At 39.1% G+C, this 26,747-nt stretch overlaps 1 long non-coding RNA gene across 1 annotated transcript; it reads right to left on the reverse strand.

Moving 5' to 3' along the window:
- Positions 1–2,346: 2,346 nt before the first annotated feature.
- On the reverse strand, positions 2,347–20,744 carry LOC118500341. Its single transcript, XR_004902909.1, has 3 exons — positions 20,313–20,744; positions 15,143–15,297; positions 2,347–3,019 (listed from the first exon to the last, which is right to left on the reverse strand). It is a non-coding gene; the product is annotated as an uncharacterized LOC118500341 (long non-coding RNA).
- Between the last annotated feature and the right edge of the window lie 6,003 nt (positions 20,745–26,747).

Here is a 26,747-nt window from a genome sequence, read left to right on the forward strand (position 1 = left end):
CGCCTAACTGTAAACTAGGGAATTACACTTTGGCTCTGATAAATAACGCGCCGAACGCACTTCGATACTATAAAAATGGCCACGAGCAAGACCCTTTCCCGAGTGGCCTCTGACCGATTCTGCTACCCCCTAGCGGAGCTTTGGCCGCAGAACTTCCAAGGGGCTTAGGCGGTCCTGGCGGTTTTTGTCACGGTCGCTTGTTTCCTGGCGACGTTGTCGAAGTTTTTCCGCCTTGGCACCTCGAAACATGGGCACAGGCTGAAAAATAAAGCAGAACCTTAACGATCGTGTGTGCCGGCCGGGAAATGACAAACCATGATGTACCAAAAATAGGAGATTGTACCTTGGCAAGCCACGTGTGAATGGATAGACTATCAAAAGCCATAGCACATTTTCTATTAATATATCTCTGAGCTGCCCTTTCTTCCTTAGGGCCTACAGCCGTTATTGCTTTGATGTTTAGGGACGTAAACTACTTGAAGGATTTCAAGGTTGTAATTAGCAACCAGTCTTCTGTCAGGTAAATCCATTATCTGGCCTCCGTTGCAAGTTTAACTCGGTGCTTAGGACGCTCTCCTCGCAAATCCAATTTACCGACTCAACCAGAGAAAGTACCTCGTTTTCCTGGCATGAATTACAGGTTTTCTCCTACTGCACAGGCCGCCCGTCCCCCCCCCCCCCCCCCCCACACCACCACCATCAGATTACGAGAGCAGTGATCTTGTGCTCTGTTGACAAGTCCCAAGCATTCAGTAGGTGGTCAGTGAATAGTGAATGGATGAACTGTATTTTTAAAAATAAAAACTAGTCATTGGTGGCTCATTATGACTCTACTATTCTGCATGTATATGGGCGGAGGGGAGGGGGGACCCCTTAGAGCTACAAAGCGTATCTTTTTTTTTTTTTTTTTGGTAAATACACCAGAATCTGACTCCAGTGATTTGCAGCCTAGGATATTATCTTGAAAACATTTCTCTGCAATTCTATTGCAAACGTATTAAAAATAAAGCCACCCTTCGAAGGCAGTTTAACAGTAATTTTAAATAACCTGAGGTAGTAACAAATTTCTCTGGAACTGGGTCCATTGATATATAATTGATTATACCAACTTCTAAAACTGGAGGGTCTTGAATTTACATCATGTTTTATGCATGTTCACTGAGTTGTCATATTTTACTTTAACCCGAAATTCCACCATTACAACTCCATTATTCTTTATAATAAAATTTGTGTTTCCTGTTGAAAATACAAATAACATTTAAAAAAACATAGAGGAAAAATGAAGAGCCCATTTAACCAAATAGAAAACTATCCCCAAAAGAAATGTAAATTGTAAACAAATGACCACCCTTACTAATAAAATACACACAAATAGAATCCTGAAAAAATATTTTATATTCAATAAATTGGTAAACCAGTTTTAATTTATACATCATAGATAATTTACGGTAAATATGTTTATAAAGCCCTTTTCTTTGAGGTTTTTGTTTGTTTCATTTTGGTTTGTTTAAGATAATTGAAAGAGAGAACCAAGAGAAGACTGGATATCTGAAAGGAACAAAAACAAGATGAGAATGAAAACAGAGTTGGAAGGCTAGACCACTCCAGCAAAACCCCTCATTCTGCTGCTTTTGTTTGTTTTATTTGTCTTTGTAGGCTGAACAACACCTGAACTGTTTTCCTACTTGGGGAAATGGAAACGGAGTGGGGGTTTGGAGTATCCCTGGTCCCATTCCCTAAGAATAGTGACATCGGGAGCCCAACACTTGTAGTGACAAACAGGCCACTGAGGAGCTAGGGCCAACAGAGATTCCCAAACTAGACAGTTTGGGGGAGGGAGTTGGCTGTAGTTGGCTCACTTTTAAAATCAGCAATGACAGTGTTTGGGATTATCAACAGATGGATTGTACCTGAACAACTCATTGCGTATACCACAAAACTGCTTACATGAGAGAAGGCTGAGCAGTTTCCAGATCTGGGCCACAATGGCATGCTGCATAAGGGCATGCAAAAGGATATACACAAAATAAAAATCTCTCGGCAGGGGGGTTGGTGTTCAGGGCAGTATATTTACTAGTGCTGTGAGAAAACAGAAGATATGAGGGGCAGGTAGCAAAATGGGCAGGTATCGTCAACTCACTGCTTCAAGGCAACTATTTACTATGGTGTACCTGTTCTAGTCTAGATAGCTAAGGGTAGATTTACAGTGTACATTAACTGAAAATTGAATGTTTAAAGGATTAAAAATGAGGCATTAAGGGTATATCCAATAGAATGAGATAAACTGAACGGGAAAGAAAGCAGAATTAGATACTCTAATTTCTCTGAGAGGCTGGCTCAGTTATAAACAAATAAATTTACCCTCATTGAATGCATATGCCTTCCAACTTTCCAGAATACATTTGATATGTGTTCATGTCAAAAGGTGATCAAATTTTGAAGAGTAGAGAAATCAGCCAGATGAATCATGATGCCATAGTTTAATATGCTTTTGAGCACATTTTTCATCAATATAGAAAATATAGAAAATCATAGTGCACTATGATCTAGCACAAATATAGGAGAGAGGTATGAGAACTATACAAATTATCTAAAGTCACACAGAGTTAAGTCAGGGCCTGCTGCGTGCCGCCTGACACAGACCTTGGCTGACTGGAGATAAAGGCAGACCACAAAGGGCCTCCGGACAAAGAAAATTCCTGCAAAGTTTGATTCATAGCTACTCCCTCATCTCTTATTGTTTACCCACATCATGGAAAAACACAAGGCCACAAAATATACCTTGTAAAGGTTAAAGTTAATCCCAACTTTTTCCCCATTCTTTACCCCACACCAGCAATTTTCCATAGAAACTACAGATAAAAGCTCAGCCTCTAGAGATGGTTGATGTCTCTTCCTTCTCCCATGAGAAGAGTCGCTACTCTGTCCACGGAGTGGCTTTTCTTGCTTGTCCTCTCTGCTGAATAAAGCCAGTTTTTCCACTTTAACCTCTTATCTGGTTCGAGTCTTGAATTCTTTCCTGTGAGAAATGAAGAACTCTCTAGGCTTGGGGCTTGAGTCCCCACTAGGGCCTCACCCCTCCAGCATCAGTGCCAGTAAGGAGGAAAAAAAAATCTTGTTCAGTAATGGATGAACCACTATTAGTATTTGTCACAAACACCAACAATTAAATTTAAAAAACAAACTAAGCAAACAAGTAGAACAGAAACAGAATAGATATGGAGGTCATTTGGAAGGTTATCAGTTGGGAGGGGAAAGAGGAAGAATAGGGGAAAAGGTTCAGGGATTCCGAAGCATAATTGGTAGGTACAGAATAGACAGAGGGATGCTAAGAACGGTATAGGAAATGGAGTAGCTAAGGAGCTCTCATATGCATGACCCATGGACATGAACTAAGGCGGGTATTGCCAGAGGGAATGGGAGTATTTGGTGGAGGGGGACAAAGGGGAAAAATTGGGAGAACTGTAATATCATAATCAATACAATATATTTTGAAAAGGGCAAAGGTCTGGGGTGGGGGAAGTAGAAGATGGCAAAGGAGGAATAAATGGTAGTGGGGAGAGACTTTGCATGGTGAATGATGCACTGTGCAGATGATGTGTTACAGAATTGTACACTTGAAACCTGCATGTTTTATTAACCAATGTCACCCCAATAAATTCAATAAATTTAAAAAATTAAAATAAAAAATAAAAAGGCAAAGGCTTTATGGTTGCTCAGCTACTACTTTTTCAGGAACACAATCACTAAACTTTAGAGTAAAAATATATGCATAGGTTTGGTCCTAGTGAATTGCAAATAAATAAAATATAATAATAACAAAGCTTTTTTGAAAAACTTGTCTCTTTTATATTTTATTTCTTTTAAGGTTTTGTTTATTTATCTTTAGAGAGAGGGGAAGGGAGGGAGAACAAGAGGGAGAAAAACATCAGTGTGTGGTGGCCCCTCACACACCTACTACTGGGCACCTGGCTGAAACCCAAGCATGTGCCCTGACTGGGAATCAAATCTGTGACCCTTTGGTTCACAGGCTGATGTGGCTCAGTCCACTAAGCCACATCAGCCAAGGTTGTCTCTTTTATTTTATCTATTAGTTAATCCAAGTGAGAATTGTAAAAGAAAAAAAAAGAAAATCTTAAAAAAAACTTCATTTTAAAATTATATGAATTAAAAAATAAAAATAAAATAAGAATTATATTGATATAGAAATAAATGATACTAAACCTCAAAACATACTGTATTTTTATTTGGATGGCCACATTATAGCTGACTTTAAATAATTTTCTTCCTTTGCTTTTTTATGTTCTAAAATTTCTAAAATAAGCATTACTTCTATGATACTAAAGAACTTTTAAAAAATTAGACTATTTAATTTTATTTGAATTGTATAAGATGATGAGAAGCTAAGAACTAAGGGAAGATGTTTGTTGTATGTGGTTCTTAAAAACCAGGTGTCAAAACTATAATTTAACAAAGAAAAATCAGATATCTATTACTAAATCACATTCTTGAGACACCTAAATCCAGAGTACTGTAGGGGGATATTTTCTTCCAGACAGAATCTCTGAGTTTGTTTCTTTCTTAATTCTTTTTCCTCGTGCCCTGTAGCCTCCTTTTTGCTTCATGAATCTCCTCTTGAGGAATAAAGGGGAGTACTGTCATTCAGTGAGGAAAATGCATGTTATATTATTTGCTTCCACTTAAAAGGAACTCATATGGTGAATTCCAACCAATCACGACAGGTCTACATAAATATGGCCTGACCATATTTATGGTCAGTTCTTTCAAAATTTATTTTTTCAAAATTAATTTTGTTATATTGGGATCTGGGTGGGCAAATTAAAAATTAATACCACTGGCTCATTCTTTAAAATTCAGTTTTAGAAATGATTGTAGATTCATAGACTAGATATTGTTGGGGTTTTTTTAGTGTTTGTGTCATTATTTGTGTGTCCATGACAAAAAAGAGAAAAGCTCAACATTATACTATAACTAGATTAATATCCGCCGACACAAACTCATCCAGTAGCTTTGGCCAGACAGTTTCATCCACCATCACACATTCCAGGGAGGTATTTCCGGCAATGGCATGTGAGGTGACCTGTTGTCTCCACCACGGTACACTCACTGTTTGCAGGCAAATTCATTAACATGCTTCAAATTGTTCAGGAGCAGGAACCACACAAATGTTTACCATTATTGGTCATTTACAATTTATTCTTAGGGATCCAGCTGGCAACCATCTGGTGCATAAAAGTAAAAATTAAAGGAAAGTGATAAAATAAAAGTCACTGGAAAAATGTAATTTAGCCTCCATATGTCCTTGATACATATTAAGTACATTTAATTAGCTGTTAGTGGAATAAGATGGATGATCTACAATAGGAGGTACATATATGGAATTTAACACAAAGGTAAGATGAAATTTTACTCAAAGTGTATGTTGAAGGACAAAATGAAGAATGTGGTAACTATAGTAATTAACTAGCAGTGCACTACATAGTATAGACTAGGCTGTAATAACAAACGACTCTAAAATGTGCAATGGCTTGAGTGCAGTAGAAACCTTTTGTCTCTCAACAGCTCAAGGTTATTATATTATGTTGGCAAATATGTTCTCAAGCAGAGGTTCAGGGCCCTGAGCTATCGTGTGGTACCCCGTCTCATAGGACCCATGGATGGAATTCAAGTATACTTGTCAGTATGCTTGTATGGGACTGTCAGTATACTTGTATGGGAAAAAGTACATTACTGTTAACTTTGAGCCAAAATTTATCATTTCATGTTCATTCTAAATATAGGCAAAAAACCAGAAGTATTAATAGTACTTGTAACTGTAGCAAATGGAAACCACAGATATTTTTCTTATCATGTTATTGTTGCAGATCTTTCAAAGAATAATTTATTCTCAGCACTCTTTCAAAATTACAGTAGTTATTAGTCCTCCCTCTTGATCTTCTTGATCTTGTATTTTAACACTAAAAATCAAAACAAAACAAAAACAGCACAATGTGGTAGGCAGCCCTATAGATGTCCCCCCATGATCCCAGATTCCCGGTGTTCATGCCTTTGAGCAATCCTCTTCCAATGAATAAAATACAGAAAAAGTGATTTGCTGTCATTTACAAGATTAGGTTATAAAATTTGGTGGTTTCTGTGCCCTCTCTTGGAGCATTTGCTCTGGGAGAAATGATGCTGCCATGACATAAGGCAAAATTTTGGAAAGGTCAATAAGACAAAAAACTAAAGCCTGCCCACAGCCCTCTCCCCAATCAAGTTTTCAAGTGATTGTATCCTGAGACGTCGCTTGGATGTTAGCCCTGTGAAAGACACTGAGCTAGAAGCACCCAGCTGAGCTTCTGCTGCCCCACAGAAGCCATGTGATAGATAATAAACGTTTTAAGCTGCTAAGTTTTGGGGTAATTTGGTATATAGCAATAGATGATTAATATACATTGATCATTATCACATCACTAATTGTCTAAATACTTCGATACTTGTTTTCAATATAATTGACTTTCTTTCTAATTTTAGCATTTTATTGTATACATTTAAAAACATTCTGAGATGGGATCCAAAGGCTTCTTCAGTGTGCCAACCCATGGTACAAAAAAAATTATATATGGCCTAACTGTTGCCAAGTGCTAGTTGGCAAAAGGGGAAAATAACATGAAGGAAGTATACCCGTCATTTATATCCTTGGCCCAGAAAAAACAGACATTATTTCTGATCACATTTTATTTGTGTGAACCACTTACACGGCCATGACTCAATGCAATGGGGGCTGGGAAATGTAGTTCCTTGGTGGATTATATTTTAATGGCTATTGTCAGAGCAAATGCCCAAACTATTAAGAAAAGCAATGAAACTACCAGCAAGAATAGAATCTTAAAGTTCATTTGGAAAATAAACACAAAGAATCAAATGAAAGAAGCAGATGGCGATGATAGAAGTGATTTTTATTCCAAGTAATAAGACATGTGTAGATCTGAAGGTGTGGGAAACTAATTTGGGGCTAGCATCTAGATCAGAAAATCAGAAATCAAATATTTCTTTGGTCTTTCTTAAGAATGAATTTTGTGAGGTTATGAACACACAATCTTAATATTTTTAGAGTGGTTTCACAAAGAATGTTAAGAACAAAGAATGGGATAGGATCATTGGCATTTAGTTATTTATTCATTCAATAAACATTTGCTGAAGGCCTACTGTGTAACAAGGACTATATTAAATATTGGGAAAATGCAATTGCCAAAAGTAAAACAAGACCCCTGGTTTTAGAGAGCTTATGATGAGGGAAGCAGCCCAGCCAAGTAAATCTATAGAGTGTTCTCTGCTAAGCACAGTGACATACATAATCACAATGTGCTGAAGCAACATTCTAAATCACAATTACTTTTTTAATTTAAGCATGCCTTGGGCTAAAATGATGAAATTAAATTCGAATGTCAGGCTCTAGATGTTAAATAGGGTAAGATTCCTATGGGGACCCTTTATCTGACCTTCCCCAGGATCCCTTAATCCAACGAGTAAAGCTGTCTCTCAGTGTTTACAGAAAGCTTTCAGAAAAGAGTTCAGGCCTCTGCTGATGGGGAAATGACAAGAAAGAATTCTTGGAAGTCCACCATGTTGTCCCATACATGTAGTGTCATGTGAAAAAATTAGTTATCCTATGTTTACTCCAACATTTACAAGCCGCCCAATGACAGATGACTCCTGGAGAAAAATCAGGACATGGGAAAGCTGGGCTGTCAATAGCTTGTCAGATCTTTGAGAAGATTAGGCAAACTCTCTTTCCTTGCTCTTTCCTTGAACTCTGGCAGCCCTGTGCTCCGGTACATGGCTTGGTGAGCAGGTGAACAGAGTGTCGTCTGGATCTCAGTCCCGTTGGATCCCTGGGTGGCACACTGAGTCATCAGCAGAGGCCACGTTGGAGGTTCCTTGGCAAAGTAGCACCTCTACCCACTGCACTCTTCCTTGCAAACACCTGTCAGTGTGCTCCCTTCCCCAGGCAACTTGAAGTTTCCAGCATGTCTGTCTCCCTACTTAGCTGACAGGATTATGCAAGAATCATGTTCAGTTTCACAATGTTGAATATTCATTTTTCATTCAACAACTATTTATTAATATATTGTCCTTGGGTGACAGAATAAAGTAGTATACATTTATGACAAATAAATGATAGGAAATGAATGGGCTCATTGAACACAAGCAACATAACTTCTAAACGTCTATATTTCACTCCTTGTCATTGCATTTATCAGAAAGAATAAGAGAATGAACAAATGATTATCACAATTTTATTTGAGAACATTTAATTTTTAAAAGTTCTTCTTCAAAATGATCTGACTCTTTGAAAGATATTAACCTTGGCATTCTTCCCAGTGATAGTATTTGCCTCTGTAAAAGGTAATCCATACCCTCCCTTCAGTCAACAGTTTAAAATGTGTGGTCAACACACTAGTGAGTTCCATTCAGTTATGCAACATTTTGAATGCAACTCATTACCGATGTAGTGTTATGAACTAAGATACTCCTTCCTCTTCTTTCTAACAGAGAATAGAAGGGTGTCACCATTCATCCCAGGTGATTTTAATAAAGCAAATGGTCCTGGGACCAGAAGCAGCAGCTCTACCTGAGGACTCCAGAAATGCAGATTCTCAGGCTCCACCACAGAACTGCTGAATCAAAAATCCATGAGGAGGCCCTACAAGTCCTGGTTTAGCAAACCTTTCAGATTGATTGTAATGTGCACTCAAGTTTGAGAACTACTGTAATAGACCCATTTCCAGTTGATTAGATGGTCCTTATAAATAAGCTCAGGGGCAAAAATCAAATTTTCTTTAACACAATAGGATAAAAGTCATAGGAGGAATATGATGGGTCTGGACAAGGGGAAAAGAAAAATACAGAGGCGATTGTATAGGTCCCTAGGTAACTTGAGGACAGGAGGATGGATCAGCTGCACCCCTCACTAGTGGACAGGTTGAGCGGAAATCTGAGTACTTGCCAGCCCCCTCACCCAACATCTGCATGGGACCACAGCTCTTTCCTCTTCCCTTTTGAGCCAGTGAAGCATAGATGGAAGGGAAACTCTCAGCATCCAGTTTTAGAGTTAATGGCATGAGAAGAAATCTATTCTAGAATGTATTTTCAGTAAGAACAGGCAGAAGGAGGGTGTGGGAACACCAGATAGCAGAGCTTGAGAAGAGTTATGAGCAAGGGGTGAGACAAGGGGTGGGGTGGCAATGTTTGAGAATAAACTGAGACTTTTTAAACAAACAGAGAAACCCTCAAAGCTCTGAGGGATTTTGCCTACCCATGTAAAGTCTCAAATCCTTGTTCATTCTAAATACACAGCTTTAGGAATGATTTTACAGTAAAAACAAACTGCTTGGAATGACATTACAGTTCATTCTGGGAAGATGGGTACTCCATCTGGGAAGACAGCTCCACTTTCTGATCACAGGGAGGGCTCTCTCATTTATGTTCACACTTCAAACTGAAAATTCATCAACCAACTAACCCAGAGGGCAGGCAGAGAGTTGCCCCGACTTGTCCTTGTCACCATCAATGTCTCTTTGTTCTCTGTGAAGAAAATGGAATAAAAGGAGAACTACCCCATGCCCTTGCCCAGCTGACTACTCACTAGTTCTGCTGTCACAGGGCCCATGCCACAGAGAACACTGTTCTCTAGAATCCAGTGACAGCCCAGTGTGGAAAGGGGAATGCCTGGTCTTTGTACTTCTTTTGTAAGGTCAGACTTTCTTAGAATGAGAAAGAAGTGAAGGATACTGAAAATTCCCAAAGAGATAATACACACAGGCTAATTTTAGTTTTGATGTTGCCTTAAACCAGCTATGGCCTATAGGCCAAATCTAGCCTATAGTCTGTTTTTGTAAATAAGTATTATTGCAACACCTCAAGGCTCATTCATTTGTGTATCATCTACATCTGCTTGCATCCTACAACAAGAGATTAAATAGTTGCAATAAAGAGTGTACGACCCACAATACCCTAAAATATTTACAACCTGGCCTTTCATGGAAAACATTCACTGGCTCTGCGTTAGACTCAACTCTGACTCTTGGGATTTGGAAGTCACCACAGGCCCTCCTCTCTCAGGACCACAGGGTCATGCACGACAAGGATGCATAGATACATATACTGCTGCTGCCCACTAGAAGACCCCTACATTTTCACCTGAGTAGGCTACCTACCTGTCCCTGCCTATCTTGCTTTTTCCTTGTTTCTCTTCAAGGAAAAACTACATTCAGTGATCACATTGCAACACAATGCTGATCTCTCGTGCTTTGCCTCCTTCTAACAATGGCTCTGCCTTCTGATTGGCACCTCCTTCTCCTTCACTTGGTGGTTTCTTACTGCTTGTACTAAGTGCTCATCTTGGTCGCCATCTCCAGATGGCTCACCCATTTCCCTCACCCCCAGCCACTGACAACCACAATATTTTAAAAAACAGTGGCCTGTGGCACCCACTGCCTTCCCACCCCCATCTTTGAAATCAAGTCTTGTGGATCGGCCTACTTCACGTACCAACACACAAAACCTCATGCTAGGGTGCCCATACAAATACACATTCACACGTAGTCACTTTCTTTTTACTTCAAGACCAGCCTATTTAGTCTGTGTGAGTCTGTAACATTACTTCATATCTTTTAGGACTTGAATTCTTCCTAGCTGGAAAATGTTAGAGGCTCTAAAACCTGGTATGTTCTGAAAATACTGTACGGTAGCCATCTGTGTTCTTTATTATCGACATGTGAGCCAGCAGGATACAGTTGAGTAGGTTTCATAACTACTGTGTTTGTCACATAATTGGGTTGGTAAAAAAGTCCACATAGTTTTTCCAGTAAGATAAAAAGACACATTTTTCATTTTTACCAATGACTTTATTGATTTGGATATTTGAGTGTGTCGGCTATCTCCTGCTTTGGCTTCTACTGGGTAGAGGCCAGGGGCGCTGCTAAATATCTTCCAGTGCATAAGGCAGCCCCACAGCAAAGAATTATTTGGCCAAAATGTCAGTAGTACCAAGAAACTTCACAAACCACTTTCGACACGTTCAATCAGTCACAGCACCTTCTCCATACACTGCACATATTTTTTTTTGCAGTTTAGTTCCATTTTTACCTTTCTTGAAATAATAATGCATAGTAGGCCAAAAATGTTGCATCTTCTCTTCCATCTTCAATATTAAAATGGCTACACAAAAATTCACTAATTTTGATCAGTTTTTTTTAAATGCACACTGATATGACAGCCGTCACAATACAATCTAACAAAATTGTTTCAAATGAAGTTCCAGACAACTAAGCACTATTAGAGCTATTGCAAGGAAAAAAATTAAATGAACTTTCCAACCAACCCAATACATGTTGATGTTCAAACTATGTAGTAGATAATTGAACTATTTGACAATTTTTAAGAATGCATGCCTTTTTAGGATGACTTTTTAAAAAAATTTTAAGTAAGTGTCTTTTCTTTTTTTTTAAGATTTTATTTATTTATTTTTAGAGAAAGAAGGGAGGGAGAAATAGAGAGAGAGAGAGAAACACCAATGTGTGGTTGCTGGGGGCCATGGCCTGCAACCCAGGCATGTACCCTTACTGGGAATCAAACCTATGATGCTTTGGTTCGCAGCCCGCACTCAATCCGCTGAGCTACACCAGCCAGGGCTTAGGATGACTTTTTATAGGCAACATGGAAAGAGGCTCATGTGGAAAATTCCAGATTATTGTCTTCCTAGAGGGATCTGGGAGAGCTATTTCTATAATTCGTTTTTTTGCAAGAATCCTACAGCTCTCCACTGAATCTGTGAAAATACTTTATACTTTGCTAAAATTTAATGTAACAGAGATTCTGCAGAGGCCATTTTTGCCTCTTGTCAAATTCTTGATGAGAAAAAGTTATTAAGTAATGGCAGATTCGTTCATCTTTTCTACATCAAGACCTATACCACAAAAAGAAAACCTATACCATACTGGTTACATGAGAAAATGTCCTTTTGCCTAGAAATGCATGAAAAAAAATAAGAATATAGGAGTAGGATATTTGCATCTCTTTCTCAAGTGGACAGAGCACTATCTTATAGAAATATAATGCAAGGCAAAGACGTAATTTTAAATACACTAGTAGCTACATTCTAAAAGTAAAAACAACTGAGTAAAATTAATTTAAATAATATTCTTATTTAACTCAGGAAATTAAAAATATTTTAATTATAGCATATAATCAATATTGAAAAATTAACATTGAAATATTTAACATTCTTTTTTTCATAGTAGGTCTTTGAAACCCAGTGTATATTTTATACTTACCACACTTCGCAATTTGGATGCTACATTTTTACCAGAAATAATTGGTCTGTATTTAGGTGTCATAAAATTAACATCTTGAAGAAGTAGATTTACATAAAGTTGTTCCATGAATACTTAAATTTTTTCCAGTAACTGACTTGACTGTCTTTTTTATAAATTTATATTTAAATTAAATTAAATTAGAAATCCAGTTCCTAAATCACACTGGTTATATTTTAAGTGCTCAGTAGCCTTGAGTGGTTTAGTATAACGTTAGAGATCAAGAAAATGGTAACTAAATGTAACAATTGTAAAATGTTGAGAGTTGCTGAATCTGGGATACAGACATACAAAAGTCCTTTGTACAATTCTTTCAACTTTACTGTAACTTAGAACTTATTTCAAAAGTTATCAAGGAAAAACCCCCAAAATTCTATCCACTATACAAATGATTAATTCTTTCAAAAAACAAAGTGAATACTTTCTTTTTAAAAATATATTTTATTAATTATGCTATTACAGTTGTCCCATTTCCCTCCTTCACTCCCCTCCACTCTGTACACCCTCTCCCACCCACTTCCCCCCCTTTAGTTCATGTCCATGTGTCATACTTATAAGTTCCTTAGCTTCTACATTTCTCATACTATTCTTACCCTCCCCCTATCTATTTTCCACCTACAATCTATGCTACTTATTCTCTGTACCTTTTCCCCCTCTCTCCTCCTCCCACTCCCCTGTTGCTAACCCTCCATGTGATCTCCATTTCTGTGGTTCTGTTCCTGTTCTACTTGTTTGCTTAGTTTCTTTTGGTTTTGCTTTAGGTGTAGTTGTTCATAATTGTGAGTTTGCTGTCCTTTTACTATACATTTTTTTAAATCTTCTTTTCTTAAATAAGTCCCTTCAACATTTCATAAAATAATGGCTTGGTGATGATGAACTCCTTTAACTTGACCTTATCTGAGAAGCACTTTATCTGCCCTTTCATTCTAAATGAAAGCTTTGTTGGATAAAGTAATCTGGGATATAGGTCCTTGTCTTTCATGACTCGGAATACTTCTTTCCAGCCCCTTCTTGACTGTAAGATCTCTTTTGAGAAATCAGCTGACAGTCTGATGGGAACTCCTTTGTAGGTGACTGTCCCCTTATCTGTTGCTGCTTCTAGGATTCTCTCCTTCATTTTCACCTTGGCTAATGTAATTATGATGTGCTTTGGTGTGTTTCTTCTTGGGTCCAACTTCTTTGGGACTCTCTGAGTTTCCTGAACTTCCTGGAAGTCTATTTCCTTTCCCAGAATAGGGAAGTTCTCCTTTATTATTTGTTCAAATACGTGTTCAATCTGTTGCTCCTCCTCTTCCCCTTTTGGTGCCCCTATAATTTGGATGATGGAACGTTTAAAGATGTCCTGGAGGTTCCTAAGCTTCTCCTCATTTTTTTGAATTCTTATTTCTCCATTCTTTCCTGTTTGGTGGTTTCTTTCTTCCTTCTGGTCCACTCTATTGTTTTGAGTCCCAGATTCCTTCCCATCACTATTGGTTCCCTGTGCATTTTCCTTCATTTCTTTTATGGTAACCTGCATTTGTTCATCAAATTTGCAACTAAAATCAACCAATTCTGTGAGCTTCCTGATCACCAGTGTTTTTGAACTGTCCATCTGATAGATTGGCTATCTCTTGGTCACTTAAAAGGATGAGTCCTGAAGCCCTGATTTGTTCTTCTGTTTGAGCCATCTCTCTCTCTCTTTTTTTTTGGTCTGGTCGCTCCTGTTACAATGAAGGGGCGGAGCCTTAGGTGTTCACCAGGGCTGGGCACCCCAGTCCCTAGATTGTGACGTTGTATGTGGGGGCGGGGGGAACAATGGCGGTAGCTCCCTTCTCCGTGGAACCTCAGTCCCTTCCCTGGGATCCTGGGTTGCGTGCTCTGCCCTGCTCCACAATCACCACCTCACTGGGTCTGCCAGCTGCGATCTTGTGTGCCCCAGATGCCTTACGCGCCCTTGGATGCCTTATGCGCCCTACTCTCTCTGCTCTCCGCACTGCGACACGCGCCATGACCCACGCCTGGCTGCTGGTCTCCGCCCCTCCTACCAGTCTGGATGAATGGGTCTACTTCAACTTCTTGGCTGTCCAACTTCCATTCAGATAAATTCTCTATCGGTTCTGGGTGTTATTCTGCCTCTAAATTGTTGTTGTTGTTCCAATCTTGGTTGTGCGTGGAGGTCAGGTGCATCCACCTATGCATCCATCTTGGCCGGAAGTCCTAAAGTGAATATTTTCTACCAGGATTTTCAAACTAAATTGTAAGGGCTATTTTACAAATAGAATTTTGTAAGCAGTTCTATTCTTTTTAGTCTAAATTTTATAGTAATTGCTTTTTAGAGTTTTAATTTTTTTAAATTTCTTACATTTTTTAAAAGATTTTGTTTATTTATTTTTAGAAAGGGAAGGGAGGGAGACAGAGAGAGAGAGAGAGAGAAACATCAATGTGCGGTTGCTGGGGGTTATGGCCTGCAACCCAGGCATGTATCCTGGCTGGGAATCGAACCTGGGACACTTTGGTTCCCAGCCCACGCTCAATCCACTGAGCTACGCCAGCCAGGGCTTGTGGATGGCTTTTTGTTATGGTAGCCCAAGTAGACTAAGACAGTGTGTAGCAACACGCTTCATCTGTTTACTCATTTTAAGGTGTGAGTCCACTCATTTCAAATGGATCCTATTGTCATTAGTCCAAAGCTAATGCCCTTCCGAGTATTTCTATTTTTATTGAATATGTGGATTGAGTACACTCTGAGTACTATAGGCCAGTGAGACCAAACCAGGGACACTTACATTATTCTGCCATAGTAAGGATGATTTTTTTCCTGGGAAGGCTGCAAGTTAAACACAAGAATGAGGATAAACCAGGCCAACTTCTCTGCACAACTCAAATTGGAAGGCTGGAGACCTTTTAGGCTGAAATCTTAGTGGCTCGCTGCCTCCACCTCCTGGAGATTAGGAGACATAACAGAGCTGTTAGGTATTTTTTGCTTTGTAATTCCTTTATCCCTAAACTTATTACTAAACATTAATATTGCAGGGACACAGACAACCAAAATCCTACAATTTCAAAATCTTATAACTGGAAAATGTAAAAAATTCCACAATTATTTTAATGTCTTTTTTTTATATCCAGGAAAACAGATAACTTGCATCTAGAGTCTCTTCCTGCTCATGTGACTTGCCCCATTTAAAAGAGGTATTTTGTGATCATTACTCCATTCCATTTTTAACCAAGGATCAAGTCAAAAGGCACCTTCTTTCTCATACATTCAGAGGATTCTTATTTTCATAGATCTTTTGGGTACAAGTCTTGTGTTTTCCAGATACTTTAAAAATAATGTATTATCCATTCATGATAGAAATTTTAGTAGAATAGTACTAGGAGAGAACTTCCTTTAGATTATAAAGTCTGTTTACCAAAAAAATAAAACTAAATATATATATATATAGCAAACACCATTGCTAAGTATAAAATATTAAAAGCTTTTGTTTTGAGTCCAGTAACAAACAGAGGAGGCCTCCTCTCACTACTTCTATTCAACATTGTACTAGAGGTCCTAGACAATGTATATGGCAAGAAAAAGGACAGCAACTATTGGAAAGAAATAAATAAAACTCATTTTTCACAGATTATCTGATTATGTCCATAGAAAAAAATTAAAGTTACAGATAAATTATTAAATAGTAAGAGAGTTTAGCAAGATTCTTGATATAAGATACATTTTTGAAAATCAGTTGGATATCTATTTAGTAGCAAATAGTGATTAGAAAATAAAATCTTAAAAAGATTAAATCATTTATAATAATATCAAGAAATAGCCCTGGCTGGCGTAGCTCAGTGGATTGAGTGCGGGCTGTGAACCAAAGTGTTGCAGGTTCAATTCCCAGTCAGGGCACATGCCTGGGTTGCAGGCCACGGCCCCAGCAACCGCACATTGATGTTTCTCTTTCTCTCTTTCTCCCTCCCTTCCCTCTCTAGAAATAAATAAAATAATAAAAAAAGAAATATCAAATACTTAACAATAACTCTAAAGAAAATGTGCAGGACCTCTAGTTCTAAATCCTAAAATATGATTGAAATGATCAAAGAACATTTTAATGAATAAAGTGACATCCCACTTTTGTGAATCAGAAGACTCACTATTTAAAATGGACCAATTCCCCTTAAATGTATCTTTAGATTCAATGCAAACCCCAACAAAATCCCCCCAGATTTTTAAAATGAATTTGAATCTAAGGTTGCTATGGAAATGCAGAAGGAAAGGTCCAAGGCCCACCTGATGAAGAATAAAGGACTTGCTCCACCTGAAAACTGTCCCCAGGGGATTTTGGCTCAAGGTAGACAAACTGATTATGGGATGCAATAAAGAATCAAAAAGCAGACCAAGAAATAAAGTGGACTTTTGATTTATGACAAAAGTTGGTATTGCAGAGGAGTTGCTACAGGATAGCTTTTCAACAGGTAGTACTGGGGCACTACCCAGAAGAAAAAATATTAAATTGAATGAATAACAAAAATGAATTCCCAGTGTAAGACTGTTATGGAGTGAATGTTTTTGTCCCCCTCCAAAGTCATATGTTATATCCCTACCCCAAAATGTGATGGGATTTGGAGGTGGGGCCTCTGGGAGGTATTTAGGGGTAGGTGAGGTCATGCAGATGGAGCCTCGATGAGGGAATTAGTGTCTAGAGCTCCCGTTCTACCTCTGCTGGGAGGACACAGTGAGAAGATGGCCATTTGTAAAACAGGAAGAGGGCTTGTGCCAGACATCTGAGTGCCAGTACCTTGATCTTGGACTTCCCAGCTTCTAAAATTGTGAGAAATAAATACCTGTTGTTTAAGCTACCTAGTCTAGTCATTTTGTTATGGCAGCCTGAGCTGACTACAACAAAGACCTACTTGAGAAAGGTTAAACAAGAAAGATCTTCAAGGAAAATATTAGATATCCTCATGACCTCAGGGTTGGCAAAGTTTTAAAAATAGGACAGTCACAGAAAGGAACGACCATAAAGGTCAACTATATTAAAATTAAGAACTTTGCTTCATCAAAGACACCATTAAGTGAGTGCAAGCCAAAAACTGGGAGAAGATATCGAATATCCATAAGCAACGAAAAATTGTATGCAGTCTACATTAAGAACTCATACCCATCGCAGGTTCAATTCCCAGTCAGGGCACATGCCTGGGTTGCAGGCCACAGCTCCCAGCAACCGCACATTGATGTTTCTCTCTCTCTCTCTTTCTCCCTCCCTTCCCTCTCTAAAAATAAATAAATACAATCTTTAAAAAAAAAACAAGGAAAACAGACATATTAGCAAAAAAAGAACTCATACCAATTAATAAGAAAAAGATTAAAAAATAGGCAGGAGAATTGTATATCCAAATGGCCAGTAAAAACTGAAAAAATGCTCAACGTCATTAGTAACCTAGGAAATACAATGAGATTCCACTCTATACCCACTAGAATGGCTAAAATTAAAAAGTCTAACAAGGTCAATTTGGAGTGAGAATATGAAACAGCAGGAGCTTTCATTACTGTTGGTACATTTATCTCAGAAAACACCTCAGCTGTCAACTAAATTTGAATATTTGCATTCCTCCGGATACATAAAGTATGTGTGAGTGTACTTCAAGACAGGTGTTCAACAGACTATACAGCAGCAGTACTTTTAATTAGAAACAACACACGTGTCCATCAAGAGCAGGAATAATACATGCCTTGTGGTATATTTATATAGTGGAATACAAAAATAAAGAAATTTGAAATCTTTAAAAATGTAATGTTGATCAAAAGAAATCAGACACAAAAGAATACATACTGTACAATCCATTCATATTTGCTGTAAAAAGAGAGCAAAACCCACAGCATAGTGTTTATGTGTGCTTAGGATGAAAGTATAAAGAGAGCAAAAAAAAGTGAAAAAGTGATTGTATTTCAATAAGAACAGCATTACTTCTGTGTAGGAAGGAATTTGTGCCTTAAAAAGGGCTTGCAGAGGCTTCTTGGGGTTCTAGTAATATCCTCTCCAACCTGGGAGATATTTACAGAGGTGTTAGATTTAAAATAAATCCTTCAACTGTAATTTGTATTTTACCTGAGTTTCTGCATGTCACACAATACAAAAAGGTTAAAACTACATTTTCTTTTAAACTCTTAGGCAACACAATCAGATAAATTCACTTTGTCTAAGCGAATGGTCCTTGCAAAAATACTCCTACAAATTCAGACATTGCATTTCCATCTTCAGTCTTCCTTCTATTGTTGTAGTAACTGTAATAGTAGTAGCAATAACAAGAGTAGCTAATATTTATGTCAAGCACTGTGGTAAACGCTTTCCACATCTTATTTCATCTAGTCATTCTTTACCCTCGGAGCTGGTACTATTATTATACCCACTGTACAAATGGAAATGGAGGAACAGAGAAGTTGCCAGACAGCCTGTAAACGGCACAGTCAGAATTCAAACAAGGGTCAGAGCACCAGACCCTGCACTCTTCATCACAAGACGGCAGCCTCAGCCCTCCCGTTGCCCCAACATCCAACAGGAAGCTTATCTCTGCCAGTTTGATTCTAGTCTTCCTCTGTCTCTCTCCCTCTCTCTCTTTCTAAGATTGTACTGACTCATTCCTAGAAAGAGGACAAGGGAGGGATAAAGAGAGGGAAAGAAACATCACTGTGTGGTTGCTTCTCACATGCCCCACATGCCCCCACTGGAGACCTGGCCCACAACCCAGGCATGTGCCCTGACTGGGAACCGAATCAGCAACGATTTGGTCCACAGGCCTGCACTCAATCCACTGAGCCACGCCAGCCAAGGCAAGAAGTCTTTTAGATTTGCAGCATTAACGGTAGAGAGGTCATGCTGCTGAGCTGTTTTTGCCCCATTTGGATCTCAGTTACTGGTCCCAGATGGAGTGATAACTGCCAGTGAGAATTAAAAGCAAGAGGCTTTTCATATCCTAATAAGATCATCCCCTGGCCAGCATCATCTTGAGTGAGAAACAGCTTGGGTTTTCCCTTGAGGTGAAATGCACTGTAGCTTAATTATTCTATAACGAGGCTCATTTTCTTTGTGGATTTTTAAAAACTGCGTTTGCAGTGAATTTTGAAAATGTTTAGCATCCTGCTAGATGTCATGAAGCAGGAGGAGCCTTTTCTCTCTGAAATGAGACTTAATATTTACCTTAATTAAAATATTGTTTTTAGTCCTGGCTGGTATAGCTTGGTGGATTGAGCACAGGTCTGGGAACCAAGGGATTGCCAGTTTGATTCTCAGATGGGGCACATGCCCGGGTTGCAGGCCAGGTTCCCAGTGGGGGACACATTGATATTTCTCTTCCTCTCCTTCTCCCTCCCTTCCCTTCTCTCTAAAAATAAATAAATAAAATCTTAAAAACAAAACAAAAAGAACAAAAAAGAATTCCTTAACTAAGATGATACAAAATAAAGATTAAACAAAAAAGAAAAATATTTATTTTTAAAAAATATTGTTTTTAGTTAGCCTGAAGAAAGTCTTAACAAGATATTCATTTGTGAGAAGGTATAAAAATGGAGGAATAAATAGTAGGTAAATGGTACAATGCCATAGACTACAATCAATAAATATCTACTACATTATAAAAAGTTTAATAAAATTTGAGGTAGAATTTTGAAAAAGGAGGAGGAGGGTGGGGAAGAAAGAAAAGAGAAAGATGACGACATGGTTGTAGGACACAGATTCTTCACTCGAAATACCCCTTAGAAAGCAGCGCACATGTCAAATGACAAGCCGCCTCGCAGAACTGACAAAAAATATTCGAGGCCATATCAGACTGGCGTTGGTACTCTGGGGTCCTGCTGATGACTGGAACAAAGTTGTGCTTATTTACAAAGTTCATGGGTCCTCTGAAAAATACAGATCTGGTCTTTCAAAAACATATGTGTTTACATAACACAAGATTTGAAACAGCCAGTATTACCTGATGTCACTGTGGCGGCTTGGTTGTTTTTCATGTAGCCTGTAAGCTTGAATAACACCTTTACCTACTTACATTCTTTTTTCCCCTTGTTCAGCTTTTTGTTGTTCATTTCCTGAGAGGATAAATCCTCCTGTGGAAGGAGCCATGCATACAGTGCTAAATAAAGATTAGATGCTGTGTTCAGAAAGTGCCCAGTGTTAAAATGAAGGTTAGAAAGGATTTCTTTGCTGGCTGTTTCCTTTAATCCAATTTTCTGTGGCTTTGAATAGGATTAGGGCTCAGGGAGGGGTAAAAGGAGGTACAGGATAGAGGAGAAGGCCGGCCAGGAGGCAGTGTGTGCCAGTATTTTCCAGATTTGCTCTGCGGGCCTTTGGTGAGGACCCTTTCAAGCTTATGAGCTACAATGTTAAAATATTATGTCGGTGAACTTTCTAGTGCAAGTGAAGTTACTCTCCCTGATGGAAGCTTTGCTTCACTCCTATTTTGTGCCAAGTACTGTATTGTATTAGAAGAAAATCTTGTCAATTGGTTTTCTTTAAACATACCTAGTGTTAGAATATAGAAGAAACATGTTCACATTTTAATCACCACACTTCTAGTACTTCTGATGTCTAAGTTGGACAGCTGAGTGACAGCGTGAAGTAGTACAAAAAGAATGACATTGAGAGTCAGACACACCTGGGTTCCAATCCTGCCTCTGGCTTTTATCAACGGTGAGACTTGGGCAGGCTCCTTAGTTTTTGTCTGAGCCTGTTTTCTCCATCTGCAAAGCAGTAAATGGCTCTACAACTGCCTACATTCTTGCAAGAATGTTGCCAGCATTGAATGAGAAATGCAAATGACAGCTCAAGAGCCTGACTTGTGGAAGGCACAGCACTCACCATACAGAAGCTACGATTATCTTTATTTTCCTATTCAATGAGATATTTATATATAGGTGAGAACTAAGCTTTGAGTTCCCCTCCCTTCCCAATTTTAAGGGAATTTATCCTACTGGCAAGATGACAAAGGGGTAGGCACTACAAAGATTCATAAAAGTCTTCTTTGTAGACTTAAGATAACGGGGGGGGGGGGGGGGGGAGGAAAGAGAAACCAGAAAGAAAAATAAAGATAGGAATTAGTTTGCATTGGTTTTCTTTATTCTTTTTCCTTTTTTCAAGACAATTCATTTTGACTTTGTTTATTAGGTTTGCCTTTGAATACTAATGTTCTTAGCCATTAATTTTTCTATCAAGACTTTTTCATATATTGAGAGTATTGATACTTTGAGGGATAGCAGAGTTTATTTTTTTTAACTCCCCCCCGCCAATACCTAGCTTAAGAAACAAGGAAGAAAAGAGTGCCAAATGGCCAAATTAGAAACCTATTTGAGATAAAACATGAGGCAGCATTGGGTTGCACATGAGATCCCAAAGTTTTATCTCAAGGTGATTTCTGATTTTCAAGAATCCTTGCTGTTTGCAGGGGATGGAATATGTCTCAATTTGAAACGGCAGCATAAGTGCTTTAATTAAGCTGTGCTCAGAATGGGCGAGGAGTATCTGATTAGACGCCTGGGAATGAGTGGTGTCCACTTGACCCAGGGGTGGTTTCTTGCCCTGAGAGAATAGCTTCTCTGACTCCAGTGGCGGTCACCACACAAGTTTTTTTTTTCTCCCCAAGAATGTTTGCAAATGAAGAAGCATTCTACTGAGTCTGTATCTCATTACAAAATCCATCTAGTCATTTCCTAATGAACAAGGGCAAGTGAGAAAGAGAGAACAAAAAGGAAAAGGAATGAATCTGCTCAGAGGGGTTGAAGCTTTGCGCAGTGTCTGTCTCTCCTCCAGGTCTCTCTCTCAAAGATCTTACTCACAATCATATCCCCTGGGTGAGATAAATTCCAGATAAATTGAGCAGCTATGTCTCCATGGGAACAGCATGGAGAGAACAAAATGGGGAATAAAGTTAATATTTATAGACCACGGCTGTTGATTTTATGTGCTGGCTTTATTCATGAAGTTATCTCAGGGCTGTCTGTGTTGAGTATGGGAAGGTACGTCTCAGGGGTGCCTCAGTTCCCAAATCTATTTTTTCATTCCATTTCTAACCCATCCCTAAAAAGTCAAGCACAAATAGTGACTAGCAGTAGAGTTTATCTACGGAACTCTCTTCGGGCTGTGTTTGGTAGACAGGTCACATTCAAATCCCAGCTCTGGCACCAACCTCAGTTTCTTCATCTCTGGTATAAGAATAACGACACTTACCTGCACTGGCTGCTGGGAGGATTCAAAATAATGCAAAGTCCCTGAGTCTGATGCAAAGTGGGCCCTTAACACTTGGCTGCTATTGGCTGCTATTATTCACATTATTGTTGACCCTTTGCATACCTAAATGGTTCTTGTCACAGAACTTGTATCTAGAATCGGAAGAAAACACTTTATAATTAAACATGGGGATTCTTCAGCCCTAAGAAGCATAAATAACGACTGTTTTCAAGGTCTTATAGTCTTGACGTATGTTTTTAAAAATATCTTGTCACGTTGCCTGTGGCAGCTGCATTTTACTGTTATTTCTAGGCTGTCAGGCCAGTTTCATCAGCCCTGAAAACCAACAGCACAGAGGATACACACCCCGAATACAAACGCCTCTGCCAGCAAAGCCTATTTGTTTTGTCATGGCAACCCTTGTCACTTCAAGCTGCAGAGTGAGTGATGATGTCATTATCAAGACAGGGCCAGGATGCAGGCTGAGAACCCGGTCTGAGCTGCAGGATTAGAGAATTATGGCTCAGAGTCAAACGATCATGATACAAAGAGAAGCCATCAGCACAAGGCACTTAGGGTTTACACAAACACACACAGACTTTGACAAGGAAAGAACTGGGCTTGCAAATTTGACAGTAAGGGTAATACCTATGTGTGTGTGATTTCAAGAGACAATGCATGAAACCCCTTCAGTTTGCAGGCAGATCTACACTCCTGTTCGGTGAAACTATAGATAACTGTCTTAGTCTGATAATTCTTTTAAGTCTTGGGATTAAAGTACAGCATGGTCGGGTCAGAGATCTGCTGCCTAGAGATGGGACAAACTGGGGGTACATAGGAAACAGAGGGCGCGCAGGAGAGTCTGACAGCTAGAACAAGGAAGGAGCCTCTGGCAGGCTGGTGATAGACTCTGTAACCAGAGACACTTTGAAGAGTGAAGGGGTGCTATTAGCATTCACCCCTGGACTGCAGGCATAAATGGGAACTGTCCCTGGCAAACTGTCCCCAGGTTGTGTGGTCATTGCACATAAATCACGGGCACGACCTGGTGTCCTCCTGAGAGAGCAGCTGTGATGATTTAGCACTGGAAGTGCGGCCGTACAGCAACACACCCCTGAGAGGGAGATGCTGGCCACCTACACGCAGGTCCTGAGAAAACTGCAGGGCAGAGGGAGTTCTCCCTTTATTTCCTTCAAGGTGCTTTGGCTGGCTACTAATCAACTTGACATAAGACAGAACAGGAGAAAAAAATGTATTTAATTTTACATGTCATATAGGAGCTACTAGGAAAACGAGACTCAAAGAAGTAATTAAAGCAGGCAGTTTTATACCTTTTAAACAAAGAAACAATTATTCATGAAGAATTGATGAAGGGGTTTGGGCTGTAAGAGTCAACTGGAACACTCCTCCCACTATGCCAAATAAACGATCATCTTCAGAAACGAAATCTGGAAATGTGCCCAATAGAATCTTAGTGCTGAGAAAAGGCTTGGCAGATCTCTAGTGCCATTGTGCCTTTTTACAACTCGTGTGGCAGAGCCGTAGTTAGCTTGAGCTGTGCACGGGGCAGGCCTGAACTCACAGCCTGTGCCTGTCCTTTAGCAGCTGTTCTGGGCAAGGTGCTCAGCCCCCGAGTCTTGTGGCTTTGTTGGAAGGATGGTGTCATATATAAACTGGTTTGGCACTGTCTCCACACAGAGTAAGGCCTCAATGGATGGTAGCCATTGCTTGCTGGGAGACTGGCTTGAGATCATAGTGCTGGTTTATGGCACGGCTGTGACAGGAATCCTTAAACTAGGTCATCATTATCATTCTATTTTATGTGCTAATGGTAGGCAGAAGGGACAAGGGAGTATTCCAAACTTGTGTACATATATTTTTTAACTTCTACTTTGGAGTAATTTCATATTCTAGAAAAATTACAGGAGTAACACAAAGAACTTGAATCTGCTCTTCAAGCAGATTCCCAGTAGTTAACTTTTTACATTTGCCTCATCATTTGTTCTTTTTCTCGGTCTACACACACACACGCACACGTGCACAGTTAATTTCTTTTTTGGCGGGGGGGGTGGGTATTGGCTTCCTCTTTAGTTCTCATCACACTGAGGGGCCCTCTATCACAGAGAAGGCACTTAAATGGGAGGGTCCCTGGATTCAGACCAGCCATGTCCTCCCTCCCACCCCCAGCTCTGGGTGGACAGTTAATTTCTTATATGTATATTATATATACATATTTCCCCTTGAAGTTACTTGAGGATTAGACATGTGCCCTAGTACACTTGAATTCTACAGTGTGTACTTCCTAACAAGAGCACTATCCCACCTAATGAAAGCAGAACTATGGAAATTGAGAAATTAACAATGATACATTACCACCAATTAATTCAGGACCCCCTGCACCATTTTTTTTTTTTTTTGCCTATTGATCCAATAGTTTTTTCATGGACAAAGAAGCCAATCCAGGAGTATATGTTGCATTTAGTCTTCTTTTTAGTCTCTTTTGATATGGAGATGTTTTAGTCTTTTCTTACTTTTATGGTCAACATTTTTGAAGAGTATAACCTGTTACTTTGTAAAATGCTCTTTATTTTGGGATTGCCTGACGTTTTATCACCATTAAATTCAGGTTATGCATTTTTGGCCTTTGAAGTAGGCAGAGCTAAGAAATGCTTGTATGTGTGTGTGTGTATAAATGTATTTCTATATCTATAGAAATCTATATTTATCTGTCTATCTATTAGAAGCTATTCATATCAATACTTCCAAATCTAGTTCAACACCTCTGGTCTTATTGTAGTCTTTTATCTTTCCATATTTGTAACTATTCTTTTTTTTAAGACTTTATTTTATTTTTAGACAGAGCAGAAGGGAGAAAGAGGGAGAAAAACACCAATGTATGGTTTCCTCTTGTGCACCCCCCACTGGGAACCTGGCCCACAACCCAGGCATGTGCCTTGAATGGAAATCAAACTGGTGACCCTTAGGTTCCCAGGCTGGTGCTCAATCCACTGAGCCACACCAGCCAAGGCACTCTTCTTTTTATTTTCATTGTTGACTCTGCAGATATTCCTATTTACCCCTGTTTGCCCACCTCCACCCAGCCCTTGCCCCTGCCTTCCCTCTGGCCATCACCACACTGTTGCCCATGTCCATGGGTCATGCATATATGTCCTTTGGCTAATCCCTTCTCTTTCTTTCATCCAGTTCCCCTCTTTCCTCTTGTAACTATTCTTTTTGAGAATGAGAAACCTCATTCTAATTATCACCTTTCCTGACCCTCAAATCCAACAAGGGCCTCCAAATTGTTGCCTTCCCAATCCATCTTTTCTCTGACATCTTTTGGTAAGACAACTCAAGTTAGAAAGAAGAGAGAATTGTTAGATACATTCTGAACATGATTTGCTTAACTCTCAGCATCTGTTTCAGAAACTCCTTGCTGCCCCAGTCAGCCTTCCTACAGCATTGCTGAGGGCTGGCCGGTGTTAACAGTAACTTCCAGAGCAACATTTATAATCATCCCTGTGGCCAACAAGGTAATTCTAAATTCTGTCAAAGGATATCAGGAAGTGCCTCCTGATACATAAAAAATAAAGTAACTGTAATTATTTTTTGGAAAGAACATTTTGGGAGAAGTGGAGGAAGGAGTGATTATAAATTTAAATAGTAATATGGTAACACTAAAAAATGATTAGAAAACCTAAACTTGTAATACTGTTCTAGAGAAATGAGTTAATATCAGTTTGGCTTGCTAGGTATAATACCTAGAATGGACAACTCATTTTTGTAAGTGTTACTTAAGGCCAATGTTGAAAAATAACAGTGAAATTCCCACCTCTGGAGCAATGTCTTGATGGCCTTGACAGAGGCCCTGAAACTAAAGACAAAAAAATTTAACATTTGTTAAACAATTACTATGTGATAGAAACTTAAAATTTACTCACGTTTAATTCAACCTTTGTAATGACTGTGACAACCCAATGAGATGAGCAAATTACCAAGCCTCAGAGGGTTCACAGGCGTCAGACCTGGCATTCAAACCTAGGGCCTCACCATTCCTCCTTGCTTCCAGCATTAGCCCTGTCTTCTAACCCTCTCCTCTGAGTCTTCTGCAAGGTATGAGAGATCCAGTAATTCAGAAGTGAATGTCAGCCCTAATATTTTATCTGTGTGCATTTTAAACAATTTAAAT

Source organism: Phyllostomus discolor, chromosome 4 (genome assembly GCF_004126475.2).
Source record: "Phyllostomus discolor isolate MPI-MPIP mPhyDis1 chromosome 4, mPhyDis1.pri.v3, whole genome shotgun sequence".
Lineage (NCBI taxonomy): Eukaryota > Metazoa > Chordata > Mammalia > Chiroptera > Phyllostomidae > Phyllostomus > Phyllostomus discolor.